The sequence below is a fragment of the Arachis ipaensis genome, chromosome B03 (assembly GCF_000816755.2).
Source record: "Arachis ipaensis cultivar K30076 chromosome B03, Araip1.1, whole genome shotgun sequence".
In the NCBI taxonomy this organism is placed as follows: domain Eukaryota; kingdom Viridiplantae; phylum Streptophyta; class Magnoliopsida; order Fabales; family Fabaceae; genus Arachis; species Arachis ipaensis.
In genome coordinates, this window is record NC_029787.2 from 10435524 (window position 1) to 10453183 (window position 17660).

Here is a 17660-nt window from a genome sequence, read left to right on the forward strand (position 1 = left end):
TTCAAGACAAACATAGATTGGAATTCACTAATTCAAATTATATAGTAAGAACAGATAAAAATGCAAGAAGATAGCTCATAAAAGCAGGGAACATAGAATTAAGCATTGAACCCTCACTGATGGTGTACGTGCACTCTAGTCTCTCAAGTGTCTAGGGTAATCACTCTATCCTTCTCTAATCATGCTTTCTAAATTTTTGTTCTTCACCTAACCAATCAACAATATTTAATATACTAATGCAAAATACCATGAGGCCTTTTTAAGGTTGTAATGGGGCTAAGGTAAGGGTAAGGGTATACATATGGCTAAGTGAGCTATAAATTGAATCTTTGACTAACCTAAGCTCTTATCTAGCATACATACACTCTATATAACTCTAGAATCATGCCTAGCTACCCAGAATTTTCACTTTTGCATTACATACTCATGTATTAATTTTTTTTCTTTTAACTTGTATCACATATGCATTGATCTTTTTATTAACTTAACTTAGCATTGGGGTAAATTTGTCCCCTTATTTATTTACTTAATTGTTATTATTTTTGGAATTTTTTTTCAGCATAAACATAAACATAACATCATCAATGCACATAGATTTTCAATTTCTCTAGTTTCACATGAGTAGGTACCCAAATTCCCATTATTTTACCATGACACATTCCCTTATTAACCCATGTTTCCACAATCTTCCCATACTCAATTGATACACACTTCCTATCTCAAGCTAGCCAAAGATTCAGTTTGGGGTGATTAATTATTTTTCCACTTAAGGCTAGTAGTCTGGTAAAATATAGAACAAATGGGATTAAAAGGCTCAAAGTGGCTGACAAGAATGATTAAAAGGGTAGGCTTATTTAGGATAAATGAGCTAAACAATTAATGGCCTCAATCATATGCATTCATATAAATACATTAACATTTGACATATAGGATGAAACAAAATAAAGATTACAATCATAGAGAAGTGAACACACAAGAATAAAATATTTATGGTTAAATAATGTAACCATGTAATTAGGCTCAAAATCTCACGGGTTGTGTATTCTTAGCTTTTTAAACTATGTTCCAAATACAACTTCAAATAAATTTAACACAAAGGTTTTGATTTAAATTAGTGAAATTTTTCAAAAATAGGGTCTTAAAAAGAAACTTATTATTTTTTAATCAAGTAGAACATGCATGCAAATAATTATTACTATGCAATTTATCCTATTCTACAAAAGAAAAACTAGCTAAATATCCTATTTATTGGTGTTTAAGGAAAAAGAAATTACCTCCAGAAGTCAGGTACTGACCGACCTCCCCACACTTAAAGCTTTGCACCATCCTCGGTGCCATCTGTCAGGAAAAAAAGGGGGGGCTGGTAGCAGCATCTCCACCGTCGAGACCGTCATGGCTCCCTGTGCTGGTAAATAAAGTGGAGTCCGGGGTGTCTGGGTCTTTTCTTGGTGGTTGGTTACCAACAAGTAGCTCCTTGAGGTATGCAAATTTGCGCTTGTTACGGCGCTCTCTTTGCTTTCCTTTCCGTTCAATCTGTTCTAGCCTCTCAAGTATCTGATTAAGCAGTTGGTTTGTTGAAGGTGCTTGTGGTGTGGAAGAAGAAGGAATATCTTCTGCTGGTTCTGTGCTCCGGTTGATAGTTGCTAGGGGTGTCCGCGGATCGGATATGGCCGAAAATTCGATCCGATCCGCACAATTTCCATCGGATCGGATCGGATATGATATCCGTACTTTTTAGCTGCGGATACGATCCGATCCATGGACACCCCTAATAGTTGCTGCTAGAGGTCTGATATACTTCCTGTTAGGGACGTATTGATCATCTCGTGGAATCATGGCTGTAGTATCTCCAGCTCTATAGGAGACTCCGGCTGCTGAGACGAGATCTGAAACCAAGGTGGAAAAGGTAAGTTGCCCACAATCTGTACGTGTCCCATAGCATGCCGAATGTGTCTTGGTAAATTGAGGTGCTGGTCTGTAAGGATACACCAGAGTAAGACAGCCATGTCTGCAGTGAAGGAAGACTCATGAGTGCTTGGAAAGATGTAATGGGACATAATTTGTGCCCATACTCGAGCCTCCAAGGTGAGTGCTGAAGCCAATATGCCCTTAGGTCGGGAACGATGGTATCCGTAGATCCATATGCTGCTAGGTTGTGCGATAACTCTGAGAATGACATCCCAGTCAAATTGGTATGTCTGGTGCTTGAATGAGGCTTCTTGGAATGCGTCCAATCCTTCTGAAGCAGGGGGAAGATCTAAAGCTCTTTGAATGGCCTCTTCAGTTATGGGGACTTGCTTTTGACGGACATAGACAGACTGCATGGTTGGAATGTGAAAATTGGAGTAGAATTCAACTACCCATGATAGATTAACCTGCCGTGGCTGTTTCTGTAGGAATTCTCATTGTCTTCGCTCAATGCGAGGCTCAACAATTTTAGCAATGTTGGTCGGGAGGATAAGAAGGTATTCATTGTTATAATTCGTTTAAGACAGGATGGGGAACATCTGCTCACAGTAGTAGTTAGTGAACCGCGCAGTGTCCTTAGCTGGAAAGGCTTTCTCTTTTTTATTGACCTTGATGATCCTCTTGATTCTTTTTGTTGAGGGTTTCACCGCTGTTGAAGATAGTTCTGCCATTAATGTTCTTTTTGTTCCTCTCCTTGCTGGTGGTTTGGGAGTAGCTTTCTCTTTGCCTTTCTTGGTGGCCATCCTGAAAAAGAAAAAAGAAAGTAATATGTAAAGTTAAGGGTTCGAGTAAGGGAGCAAAAATTAAGGGTGATAATCAATGCACGGTAAAAAAGGATGTCGTTAACACATGGTCTAGAGTACATGTGAAAAGTTCATCAAAGGTAATATAGCAAGTTTACGTGATGGCAATTGAATGCATGTTTATTGGCATGCCGGCAAAGGCATGAGTAGCATAGATCAAGCATTCAATGTCCAAGTTAGATTACCAAGCCTTTCAAACTAATAATCTGTTTATATTGACAATTATATTTAATTAATAAAATATAAAAGGGATTTTGTGAAAACAGGCATTAGAATAGTAGAATAGAATAATTTAAAATAATGCACAATGCCATACGGGCTTTTTCACAAATACATAGCATGCATGGTAAATATGTTATTGGAAGTAGGAATTTGAACATGCAAGCAACCCTTATGAAAAGTAATATATAATTGTCAAATAATTCCACAATAACTCACAAGAAAAATATAAAAGAAAATATTTACCCAATTAGATTTCTAACACCAATTAAGGGAATAAAAAAGACAAAGAAAGAAAAAGAAAATATAGATAATGAAAGTAAAAAGAAAAAGAAAACATAAATAAAAATAATAAAGAAAAAGTAAAAAAGTAAAGAAAGAAAGAAAAGAACCTTGATAATGGATGAGGAAAATAAGGGAGGAGAAAGTAAAAAGTGAGAATGAGTAGAGAAGGAAGAAGGGGGAAGAAAGAAATAATAAGGGAAATAAAAATTAAGATTTGGGGAAGAAAAGATAAGATATTTTGGCTGATGTGGATAATCTGTGCGCCGCATGTGACGCGGACGCGTGAGTCACGCGGTCGCGTGGTGTGTGATTTTTGTCAAGTGACGCGGACGCGTGGGTCACGCGGTCGCGTGACTTGATTCGTGCGAGTGGCGCTAGAGCAGCCTCGCGTTCGCGCGACTCTCTGTTTCAAACTCATATTGCCAAAATTTAGGGTGACGCGTTCGCGTGGGTGACATGATCGCGTGATGGGGCTGGTGCTTCCAGCATCATTCCAGCCCAGCTCCATCATAACTTGCTGCCATGCACCTCTTTTACGTTGATTTTTAGGGGCACGCATTCGCGTGGGTGACGCGGACGCGTGGGAGGCTACTTTTCCAAAATGACGTGGCCACGTCAGCGATGCGGTCGCGTGGGCATGTTTGTGCCTAAGGCACGCCTCTAGCCACGCTTTTGCGTGACTTTCTGTTCAATTCTCTTTTCTTCTTAATGCGCCTATGACGCGGATGCGTCAGCGACGCTTACGCGTCGCGTGCGTTTTTATTTTTTATTTATTTTTATTTTTTTTATATGTAATATGCAAATGCAAATGCAGGCTATATGCAGAGATTATAAGAAGACTCATTAATAAAAACAAAAATAGAATAGAGCAAAATAAAACTAAGACTGAAACTGAACGATCATACCATGGTGGGTTGTCTCCCACCTAGCACTTTGCTTTTACGTCCTTAAGTTGGACGCTCGTTAGGCTCATTCTGCTGCTGTTGGTGGATCTTCCAGGAGGAAAACTTCTAGTTCTTTGTTATTCTTCATCTTCTCACCATGATAAAGCTTCAGGCGATGTCCATTTACCTTTAAGAATTTGGAGCTGGAAAGATGACACAGGTGGAAAACTCCGTATGGATCTACCTTTTCTACTCTGTATGAACCTTCCCATCTTGATCTCAGTTTACCTGGCATAAGCCTCAGTCTGGAGTTATAAAGAAGAACTAACTCCCTTGGTCTGAATTCTCTCCTTTTTATGTGCTTATCATGGACAGCCTTCATCTTTTCTTTGTATCTCCTGGAGTTGTCATATGCTTCTAGGCGAAGATTCTCCAGTTCTGCTAGTTGCAGCTTTCTTTCAGCACCAGCTTTCTTAAGATTCATGTTGCACTCCCTCACAGCCCAGAAAACCTTGTGTTCCACCTCTACTGGAAGGTGGCAAGCCTTTTCGTATACTAGGTGGAAGGGGCTCATCCCAATGGGTGTCTTGTATGCTGTTCTATATGCCCAGAGTGCATCTTGTAGCCTGGCACTCCATTCCTTCCTGTGAGGTTTTACTATCTTCTCCAGAATACGCTTTATCTCTCTGTTAGAGACTTCTGCTTGCCCATTGGTTTGGGGATGGTAAGTTGTTGCTACTTTGTGAATTATCCCATGCCTCTTCAGTAATCCTGTTAGTCTCCTGTTACAAAAGTGAGTGCCTTGATCATTCACGATTGCTCATGGAGATCCAAAACGGCAAATAATATGGTTTCTAATAAAGGAAACAACAGTGTTAGCATCATCAGTACGGGTAAGAATTGCTTCCACCCATTTAGAAACATAATCTACAGCTAACCGTATATAAAAGTAGCCATTAGAATTTGGAAATGGACCCATGAAGTCAATGCCCCAAACATCAAAAATTTCACAAAAAAACATAATCTGTTGAGGCATCTCATCCCTCTTGGATATATTACCAAACCTTTGGCATGGGGAACAAGATTTACAAAATTCATCAGCGTCTTTAAAATTAGTAGGCCACCAGAATCCACAGTCTAGAATTTTTCTAGTTGTTCTTTGAGGGCCAAAATGTCCCCCACTCTTAGATGAGTGACATGCTTCTAGAATGGACTGGAATTCTGATTGAGGTACACACCGTCTAATTACCTGGTCAGCACCACACCTCCACAAATATGGATCATCCCGTATAAAATATTTAGACTCGCTTTTCAGCTTGTCTCTTTGATGCTTAGTGAAATTTGGAGGAAAGGTGTGCCTAACTAGATAATTAGCTACAGGTGCATACCAAGGGACTACTTCAGATACTGCATGTAAGCTATCAAATAGGAAATTATCATTTATAGGAGTGGAATCATCCTTAATGTGCTCAAGGCGACTCAAGTGGTCTGCCACTAAATTCTGGTTACCGCTCCTATCCTTAATTTCTCAATTAAATTCTTGCAGCAGCAGTATCCAACATATTAGCCTTGGTTTGGACTCTTTTTTAGCTAATAGATATTTTAGAGCTGCATGGTCTGAGTACACTACTACCTTAGTACCAAGTAAATAGGCTCGGAATTTATCCAGAGCAAAAATAATAGCAAGAAGTTCTTTTTCAGTAGTAGTGTAATTAGATTGAGCAACATCTAAAGTCTTAGATGCATAAGCAATTACAAAAGGATCCTTACCTTCGTGATGAGGCAGTGCCGCTCCTACTGCATGGTTGGAAGCATCACACATAATTTCAAATGGCTGGCTCCAGTCTGGTACTCTTACAATTGGAGCTTGAGTCAGAGCGATCTTCAGCTTATCAAATGCCTGCATACAATCCTCACTGAACTCGAACTCAATATCTTTCTGCAGCAATCTGGATAAAGGCAATGCTACCTTACTGAAGTCCTTAATGAATCTCCTGTAAAAACCTGCGTGGCCAAGGAACGAACAGACTTCCCTCACGGAGGAGGGATAAGGTAAACTAGAAATGACATCCACCTTTGCTAGATCTACAGAAATACCAGTATTAGACACAACATGTCCTAGTACAATTCCTTGTTTTACCATAAAGTGACATTTTTCAAAATTTAACACAAGGTTTGTACTAACACACCTGTCTAATACTCTAGATAAACTATCCAAGCAAAGGCTAAATGAATCACCATATATGCTAAAATCATCCATAAAAACTTCCATACAGTTCTCAATAAGATCTAAAAAGATACTCATCATACATCTTTGGAAAGTAGCAGGTGCATTACACAAGCCAAAAGACATTCTTTTATAAGCATACATTTCAAAGGGACATGTAAAAGTGGTCTTCTCCTGATCTTTAGGAGCTATATAAATTTGAAAATATCCTGTATAACCATCTAAAAAGCAATAATGGGATTTACCTGACAGGCGATCAAGCATTTGATCAATAAATGGCAAAGGATAATGATCCTTGCGAGTGGCTTGGTTGAGACGCCTATAGTCAATGCAAACTCTCCATGAGTTCTGCACTCTAGTTGTCAGGAGCTCTCCGTGCTCATTCTTTATTGTTGTGACTCCAGACTTCTTGGGCACTACTTGTACTGGACTGACCTATTCACTGTCTGATATGGGGTAAATGATATCTGCTTCAAGTAGCCTGGTCACTTCCTTCTTGACAACTTCTAAGATGGTGGGATTCAATATTTTTTGAGGCTGACGAATAGGCTTTGCTCCCTCTTCTAAGAATATTCTATGCTCACAAACTTGGGGACTGATGCCTACTATATCCACCAAGCTCCATCCAATTGCTTTCTTATGTTTTTTCAGCACACTGAGCATTTGCTCTTCTTGTTGAGAGGTAAGTTCTCTTGCAATGATAACTGGAAATTCCTGATTATCCTCAAGGTAAGCATACTTGAGGTGTGGAGGGAGGGGCTTTAATTCTAATTTCTGCTCATAGCTAGGCTCTGGATCATCCGGGGTTGGTGATAATGGTAAAGGGTCTTCATTGTTTTCAGAAAGTGTCCCCACACTTGAACCTTGCTCCATGTGCTTCTCTTTCATTTCTTCTTGGTGAACTTCAGCTACAGTTTTATCAATGATGTCGCACTGGAAGATAGAATGATCTTCTGGAGGGTGCTTCATAGCTTCATTTAAACTGAAACTCACTGTTCTGCCATCTATCTCAAAGGAGTAAGTTCCTGAGAATGCGTCAAGCTTGAACTTTGAAGTCTTCAGGAATGGTCTTCCAAGCAGGATTGATGATGATCTTCCTGAGTCATTAGGGGGCATTTCCAGGGTATAGAAGTCAATGAGAAATGTGAGCCCCTTAATGCTCACTAATACATCTTCAGCAATTCTAACTACTGTAATAATGCTTTTATTTGCTAACACAAAATGAGCTGCCAACCTTTTTAAGGGAGGGAGCCTCAAAGTATTATATATAGACAAAGGCATTATACTAACACACACTCCTAGATCACACATGCAGTCAGAAAAAATTACACCGCCAATGGTACAGTTAACCATACATGGGCCTGGATCACTACATTTTTCAGGTATACCCCCCATTAAAGCAGATATAGAACTACCTAAAGGAATATTTTCTAATTCATTAATTTTGTCTTTATGTATGCACAAATCCTTCAGAAACTTTGCATATTTAGGTACCTGCTGAATAACATCAAAAAGGGGAACAGTTACCTCAACCTTTTTGAATATCTCTACCATTTTGGGATCAAGTTCCATCTGCTTTCTGGGCTTCCTTGCAAGTTGTGGGAATGGGATAGGAAGGGCGTTACTTGCAGCCTCTGCATCCTTTGGTGTTTCATTCTGTGGTTGAGCTGCTTCTTCTTCAACTATGTTTTGTACATCCTCTTCCTCTTCAGCATCTTCTACTTCCACTACATCCTCAACTGGGACGTGTTCTGGTGAGCTTGGCTCCTCATGGTTCCTCTCTTGCAGTGTGGTTCCGGACCTTAAAGTGATGGCATTGATGCAACCCTTTGGATTAGGTAGGGGTTGAGAAAGAATCCCACTGGAGCTTGAAGGTTGGTTAGTGGAATTATGTGATGAATCTAATCGGGAGACGAAAGCTTGTAAAATGGCAGTCAGACCATTTAGAGTAGAGTTTAGCTGCGTCTGCATGTCTTGTTGCCCTTGTGCAAGAGAACGGAGCATCTCGTTATTTGATGAGGAATTGGAGTAAGTAATCTGAGGAACCTGCTGTTGATTGTGCTGGGGTCCTTGGGGCTGTCTTAGGTGAGGTGCTCTGTAAGGTTGGTTCTGATTTTGCTGTCTGTTGTTATTATTGTTATTCTATCTCTGGTTTCCATTGTTGTCTCTGCCTCCACTGTTATAGTTGTCCCTCCAACCTTGGTTGGATTTGCCACCTTGTTGATTGTATCCTTGATTTGGGCGGGCATAGAAGTTATGAGTGGCTGCCACAGTGTTGTCTTCCTATTGGAGCTGCGGACATTCATCAGTATAATGACTATAATCAGCACAGATCCCACACACTCTTTGTGGAACCAACTGTTGGCTTTGCTATGGTGGGGGATGCTGAGCTTTATGTGTTTGTTGTTGGTTTAGCTGCATCTGTTTCAGTAGGTTGATCATTTCACATATACTCTGGGTAAGAGCAGTAGTTTCAACGCTAGAGGAGATCTCTGCAATAGCTTTTGAGTGGCTATGCCTCTGCCTGTGATTTCTAGTGGACTCAGCTAAGTCGCTGATCAGTTTCCATGCTTCATCTACGGTCCTGTACTTTTTCAGGGAACCATTACTAGCACCATCCAGTGTTGTCTTATCCTGGGGGTTCATGCCTTGAGTGAAGTAGCTGATCAATACCAGTCTATCAATCATGTGATGGGGCATACTTCCAGTAGATTGTTGAAGCACTCCCAGTATTTATAGAGAGTCTCAGATTCGCCCTGAACAATCATTGAAATATCTTTCCTCAATCTATCAGTAACTTCAGCTGGAAAGTATTTTTCCAAAAATTCTCTTTTAAGCGTATCCCAGTTAGTAACAATCGCTTCAGGTTGGGTGTAGTACCATTCCCTCGCCTTTCCCTCAAGAGAAAACGGGAAAGCGGTTAACAGAATAGAAGTTTCATCTGCACCATAATGCCTAACAGTAGAACAGACTGTCTGGAAATTCCTAAGATGCTTAATAAGCTCTTGAGCAGGTAAGCCGTGAAACTTGGGCATCAAATTGATTAGTGCAGTCTTCAGTTCAAAGTCTGCAGCCAAATTTGGATGACGCACTTGATACGGTTGTAGTGTAAAATCTGGGCTCTAGCTTCCTGGAGAGTAATCCTCCTAGGTTCTGCCATGTTACCTGCACGTGAATCAACTGAATCAGTAGTAAAGGAGCCTGTCTCGCTCTCAGATGGCAGTTCAAATTCGCTCTCAGATGAGACTGGTGAATTGATAACAATCACTTCACCACCCTCAGAGACTAACCGACGTCGAGCTCGCCTAATACGTGAAAGAGTTCTTTCAATTTCCGGATCAAAAGCGGCTAAGCTCGGATCAGGTAATGAATGCGTCATTCAATGAGAAAGACATATAGCTCATGGTAACAAAATAAAAATAAAATATGCGAATAAAATAAAATATATACACTAATTAATAATCTAGCACACTATTCTAACTCCCCGGCAGCGGCGCCAAAAATTGATGGTGGCGAAAATCGGCCAGTTAAGAAATTTAATAAACAAAATGCGTTGCAAGTACAGTTCTTAACCAAATAAGATCCGCCTTCTCAATTTAAAAGGGGTTGTCACAAAAATTAAAATTAAAAATACTGGGAGTATGAGTCCCAGGTCGTCTCCCAACGAGTTGCAGGGAAGAGGGCTAATTTATTAATTAGAAATTTTCCAAAAGGTTTGAATTGGATAATGAGTAATTAAAATAATTGTAAATTAAAGCAATAAAACTAAGAATTATTATTAATATAAAAAGCCTTGACTGGGGAATTGATTAATCGGAAGTTCTATCCTTGTTGGAATCTTCTCAAGTGTAATGTAAAGCGGTTGTTGTTTTCACTTAGTTAACCCTTACTGAGTAAAAGAAAGTCAAGTGATTGGACTGATTCTTATCCGCAGATCCTAGTCCTTTCCCTTGGGAAGGTCTAGCGTTAGTAGATATAGAATTAGCCAATAATGTTCAAATTAACTAAGCACTTGAGCGTTCCAACTCAAGTGTCTCCTCTTAATCAACCCCATGTCAAGTAGAAAATCTACTCCATTGACATGAAATTAATATTCATAAAAATATAAGAAGACATAATAAATTAAATAGAGTAAAATATAAAATTAAAATTAATTAAAAATAAAATTAGCTCTATATATTAATAAATTCAAAATGCAACATACTTAATTGAATAGGGTCAATGAGCAACTAATAAAAATAAAGGAATAATGAAACAAACTAAAGTGATGTCTTCACGGAGGTAATGACTCTTCAGCATCCAAAAATCCAAAGCAAAAGCATAAACTACTAATGTAAAGCTAATCTAGATTTAGATCTAAAACTAAAAGTAATCCTAATATCGATGTATCTGAATGTGTGTGGATGTGTGTTGAGTTTCTGTATGTTCCCTAGCTTTAATCTGTCTTTCTAGGCCGAAAACTGGGTCAAAATGCGGCCCAAAATCGCCCCAGCGTATTCTGTTATTTTTGCAGATCGCGCAGGTCACGCGTACGCGTCGTCCACACGTTCGCGTCATTCGTGCAGACTTCAATCCATGCGTTTGCGTCAGGCACGCGTTTGCGTCGCTGCAATTTCTTCTTTTCGCGTGCTCGCGTGAGCCATGCACTTGCATCATTGTTTGCTGGTCATCTCTTTGGTTTCTTGTGTTCCTTCCATTTTTGCAAGCTTCCTCTCCATATAATGGGATAAAGGAGAGTTAAAATATATAATTAAAAGATCTCTAGGAAGCAAGTTTTCAACCATGGAACAATTTTGGGAAGGAATTGTAATATCATGCTAATCATATGAATAAGTGGGTAAAGACTTGATAAAAACACTCAATTAAACACAATATAAATCATAAAATAATCGTTTATCAGGCACTCTCCCTCGGAATTTTTCCTCCTTATGCACAATAGAGAGCCTAATCCGGGAGTTGTCGACCGGATTTGCTGTGGGGTTTGGCACAATAACTGATATGTGATATCACAGCCAATAGGGCAGACATTCATCATGTGCAATTTCTATATGCTTGCTTGCTTTGTTTACTTGAGTTTGCCTAATTGTATAACATGCCTATCTGCTTCTTGAACTACTTGTTGTATATGAATATTATCTGTGTTTTACTTGATTGTCTGGTGCTGAGGAGGTTAGGTAGGTGGTGGCGATGAGATCGCACGGAGATTAGGTTGGCGAGGGCTGTGGGATACAGCGGTGTGATTAGTATTAGTTAGAATTCCCCTAAGTTTAGTTAACCCGGTTTATGGTTTAAGTTCTCTTATTCATTTTGTTCTAAGCTTGAATATCAGTAAGTGATGCGAAGTTCTAGGATTGCCTTCAGCGTCCCGGAGCCTTACATCTTACATCATTGGGCACAGTTACCATATTGAGAACCTCCGATTCTCATTCCATACGTTGTTGTTGTTTTTCAAATGAATGACGCGACCCACCGCAGTGAGTTGGGTGATGTAGCAAAGCAGAGAATCTTATTCTATTTTTTTGTCTTCTTGGTTATTTTATCTTTTACTCTCACTTTTATATTTTTTTTCTGCCTAAAGGCTTTTATTTGAGAGAACAAAATTTGTATAAGCCCTTTTGAACTACAGTCTTCTTGTTGTCTGTATATGGCTAGCCGACTTAAACTCCACGAGTCGTGGTTAGATTCTTATGATATTATACTATTATATTTTGATACATCTTATCTGTACCTTGTGTTTTAAGTTAGTAGTTTCGCTAGTACGTTATGCGCTTTTCAAATCCTGTTTTTGGAGCTAAATCCTTCATCAAGCTTCTAGAATATATTTTTTCTTTCTATATAAATATGTATAAGCCTTAGAATTATCGTAATCTTTGATTAACCTTTGCTTTACAGCTAGAGGTAAGGCTTAGGGTAATTGGGGTGTTACATTTAGTGGTATCAGAGCGGTTTGTCCTCGTGAGCCTGAGGAATAGACCGATTGTGCTTCGTTGCATACTCTGTGTGTCTTTTTCTTTGATGCTATTAGGTTATCTATTTGATATTGTATAGCATGCTTGTTTTTGAATGGCTGTTTGGGATAATGGAAGCACTAGGCTTTTGATATTGACACTGATCATCTTGATATCGATTGGTTGGTGTAGACAGGAACCCTAATGGCTACTCGCGGACGAGGTCGTACACGTTCACGAAGAGAGAGTAGAAACGAGCAACCGGACGATAACCATACTGAGTTTACGGCGGCGATGGCAAATCTTGCGAATACCATGGAGGCGAATGCTGCTGCAACTCTGCAAGCTGTGCAAATGTTAGGCCAACCGGAGGGAATGGAGATAACATGGGGGGTGCTCCGATGACCTTGGCGACCTTTCTCAAGGTTCATCCTCCGAGTTTTCGAGGTTCAACAAATCCCACGGAAGCGGATAATTGGTTCTAAGCTATGGAACGTGCACTGCAAGCACATCATGTCCCGAACAACCAATACGTGGAGTTTACTGCTTATCACCTTCTGGAAGAGGCCCAACATTGGTGGCAGGCGGAATGCCGCTTGCTCTAACTTCAGAACGCCGATGTCCCTTGGGATGTATTCCGGATGGCCTTCTACAAGAAGTACTTTCCTGAGTCTCCAAGGGAAGCGAAGGAAATGGAACTGATGCAGCTGAAGCAAGGTTCTCTATCTGTTGCAGACTACACAAGCAAGTTTGAGAAACTCTGTAGGTTTTCTAGGGTATGTCAGGGTGCCCCGGAGACCTATGAAATTTGGAAGTGTGTCAAGTATCAAGGTGGCTTGAAGGGCGATATCATGACTGCTATGGCTCCTATGGAGATTCAGATTTTCTCCGATCTGGTGAACAAGGCAAGAGTGGTTGAGGAATGCGCAAAGACGGTAGCCTCGTCAAGGGACACTCGTGGAGGAGACACTAGTAGAGAACACGACAATTACCTTGGGCCAAGGGGACAGAACTTCAAGAGATATGGCGAAGGGAAGCGGTCAAGAGCTTACTCCTCTGATATGAAATGTCAAGACTGTGGGAGCTACCATCCGAATAGGCCGTGCTAGTTGGGTAAGAAACTATGTTACAAGTGTGGCTCACCGAGACATTTGGTTAGAGATTGCCCACACCGAGGAACACATGTGGCAGATGGATCACAACAACAGGGTTGAGGTAATTATGAAGCCGATGACCAAATCTCAACTTATCTTCATAGTATAGACTATCGTCGTTCGTGTTGAAAAAGTTTTAAAGCTTAGATTGATTTTTAAACTTGGTTTGGAAACTCTGGTTCAAATGATTGGTTTTGAACTAGGACTGGAACTTTTGGTCAAATGATATTATTTAAAAGGGGAACGTGAGTCCTAAGATTTCGTTAACTCGTGATTTTGGTTTGCAAATTTGATTTATTAAAAAGGGATTCAAATTGAACGGTTCCAATTTAAGGATTTTAATGAAATTAGGAAAAATCGTATTTCAAAGTGATTGATTTACAAGTGAAAGGTTTTGACTTTTGATACGGTTTTAACCATGGACTCAGTTAGATTATACCTGTTTTAAATGTTTTGAAAAATGTTACAAAATTGGTATTTGATTTAAGAAAAATTTTCAAATTCTTAATAACGATAATCAGAGTGACGTAGCGGAAGATGAGAGAGAACGTCGACGCATTGGGATGATGGTGAACAAGATACTTTTACAACTTGTTAGTTTGGCAACGTAGAAAGTAGGACGCTTCGTGGAGAGTATATATATATAGGCATATATCTATTACATCGCGTGGTTCGAATTTTCGAGGGCAAAAATCTTTTTAAGGAGGAGAGGATGTAAGAACTGGATTTTTCACGAATAAAATAATTTAAATGCCCAAATTAGGTTCCGAAAAGTTAGAATGAGAATTTGGGGATTTAGATATGATTTTTGGACTTAATAGGTCTTTCTGAGTCAGAAAATGTGTTTTCTGCGAAAAATCGCGAACCGACAGTTGAACCGGTTGAACTGGTTTAAGTCTACCCGGTTCTGTGCGAGAAAAAGTGAAAACAGTCGAAAACTTTAGAAAAATATTAGAAATAGAAAATCGGGCGTTAGTGTTAGAAGTTTGGCCCAAAGTTAGGCCAAACGGGCTAAAAACGCTAACGGGTTGGATCGGGCCCAAACCGGGCCCAAGGTCCAACATATATAAGCTCATTTAATGAGCTTTGAGTTCATTTCAGCCCAAAAAGAGAGAGCCACGCGGTTTTGAGAGAGAAGAGAAGGGGTGGTGTTACTATTCACCTCCACCTTCCGGGAGCGATATCTTGAGCTACGGAGCTCCAATTGACCAGTCGTTTGCGGCCATGCAAAGCTCTTGATGAGTTCTTCCATTCCATCTAAGAAAATCTGGTAAAGAATCGTGTTCTAATTCCCAGTTTCCAGCCCTAAGTTTCTGCACGGTTTTGGTTACGGGTTTTGAGTAGATTTTATGTTTTTGCTTGTTTAGGTGATCTGTAGTAGTGGGTAATGGATGGATTTTACCCTTACTCACGTTGGATAAGGTAAGGTTTCACTAAACCCTTGTGTTTAGTTATTTTGTGTATATTAGGTTTTAATTTTGGTGATATATGTGTTGTTAGTTGAGCTTTGGTGTTTGTTAGAGTTGGTTGAGGCTTTGGATCAAGTTTGGTGGTTTCGTTTTGGTGTTTGGAGAGTTTGGAAATCGGACAAGGTATGGTTTCGGTTTTCTTTATATAATATGTAATATTTCTAAAAACTTAGGCTAGTTGACCCTAAGATAGGATTGAATAATATTGGTGTATGAATAATTATATGTGAATTGATGTAATTGTTGGTGTTAGTGAGTATTGATGATTGGTGTTATTGATGAGCATTGATAAGTGAAGTGATGGTGTTGTGGGGAATGAATTCAAATACTAGCAATAATGATTATATGATTTGATGAGGTTGTTGGTATTTAATGTTTTATGATAAATATTGATGTTGTTGGTATTTAATGGTTATGAAGGTTGATGAGGAATGTGTGGTTTATTGTTGTTGATGAGGGATTAATGATTATTGAGATTGATGAGAATTTGTAGTAATTGTTAACATTGTTGATGGTTGATATTAATTATAAGTGTTATGATGGTTGTTGATGTTGAGTTTGGTTGAGAGAGAAGGAAGAGTAGTGAAATTGGTGAAAGGCTAAGTTGATGGAATGAGTATGAGTGGAAGTGTGTTATGAGAAGTGGCCTCTGAGATTGAATATGTAATTATAATATGCATTATTATCCGTCGTAGGGGCTGTGGCAGAATCCCGCCTACGTTCGGATGTGAGAGTTGAAGCTGGGCTTCTCACTCATACTTTTCGCAACCAGAGGAAGGTGGTAGGGCACGCTCCCTCGGAATGTTTCCCTCTGAAAAGAGAAGGTGGTAGGACACTTATCCTTCGGAATTATTCCTCCTGAAAAATGCGACTTCTCTCTGATTGCAAGGTGGTAGGGCACTAACCCACGGAATCATGCGACAACCAGAGGAAGGTGGTAGGACACGCTCCCTCGGAATATTTCCCTCTGAAAGGAGAAGGTGGTAGGGCACTCTCCCTCGGAATTTTTTCTCCTTATGCGCAATAGAGAGACTAATTCGGGAGTTGTCGACCGGATTTGCTGTCGGGTTTGGCACAATAACCGACATGTGATATCACAGCCAATAGGGCAGACATTCATCATGTGCAATTTCTATATGCTTGCTTGCTTTGTTTACTTGAGTTTGCCTAATTGTATAACATGCCTATCTGCTTCTTGAACTACTTGTTGTATATGAATATTATTTGTGTTTTACTTTATTGCATTAATTTTGATTGTCTGGTGCTGAGGAGGTTAGGTAGGCGGTGGCGATGGGATCGCACGGAGGTTAGGTTAGCGAGGGCTGTGGGATACAGTGATGTGATTAGTATTAGTTAGAATTCTCCTAAGTTTAGTTAACCCGATTTATGGTTTAAGTTCTCTTATTCATTTTGTTCTAAGCTTGAATATCAGTATGTGATGCGAAGTTCTAGGATTGCCTTCGGCGTCCCGGAGTCTTACATCTTACATCATTGGGCACTGTTACCATACTGAGAACCTCCGGTTCTCATTCCATACGTTGTTGTTATTTTTCAGATGCAAGACGCAACCCACCGCAGTGAGTTGGGTGATGGTAGCAGAGAGCGGAGGATCTTATTCTATTTTGTTGTCTTCTTGGTTATTTTATCTTTTACTCTCACTTTTGTATTTTGTTCTGCCTAAAGGCTTTTTTTTGAGAGAACAAAACTTGTATAAGCCCTTTTGAACTACAGTCTTCTTATTGTCTGTATATGGATAGCCGACTTAAACTCCACGAGTCGTGGCTAGATTCTTATGATATTATACTATTATATTTTGATACATCTTATCTGTACCTTGTGTTTTAAGTTAGTAGTTTCGCTAGTACGTTATGCGCTTTTCAAATCCTGTTTTTGGAGTTAAATCCTTCATCAAGCTTCTAGAATATATTATTTCTTTCTATATAAATATGTATAAGCCTTAGAATTGTCGTAATCTCTGATTAACCTTTGCTTTACGGCTAGAGGTAAGGCTTAGGGTAATTGGAATGTTACAAGGAGCATTGAAAATTGTAATTTAAATTTTTGATAAAGTTTCAAATCTTGCAAAATTGTTTATTTTTTTGGGTATTTATTTTATTTGTGATCCCACAATTAAAATATTTTTGGGAGATAAAAAGTTGATCGTTCGTTGAGAATATTGAGTTTGAAACAAAGATAATCAATAGATTATCCTAAAAGTAAACTCAACACCTCAAGAACAAATGTCATTTGGTATATCACTCAAAAAAATTATCTCATTTTTATGTGAGATATTATATATTAGTGCTATGAGTGAAAAGTTTAAGTATTTGAAACTTGTCTCATTAATTACCTGAAAGTAAATTGATTAAATGGGTAATATGGAGATATAAATTAAAGTATGTTTTATTGTAAAATCGTTCCATTTAAAAGTGAAGCATTGAATACAAAGAGACTTTTCTTTTAGTTTTACAAAAAAATTTATTTAGGGCCATAATGATATTGATGATGATATATTAGATCTTGAGCTACAATATATGAATATAAGGAATTATTTCTCAATAGCAATGTTGACGAGACCATTAATATGAGATATATGGACACATGAATTTTAATTACATATGTTATTTAATTTATTTTTAATATATATTTATATTTTAAAATGTATTTTATGTTATAGAGACTAATTTTAATGATTAATTTTAG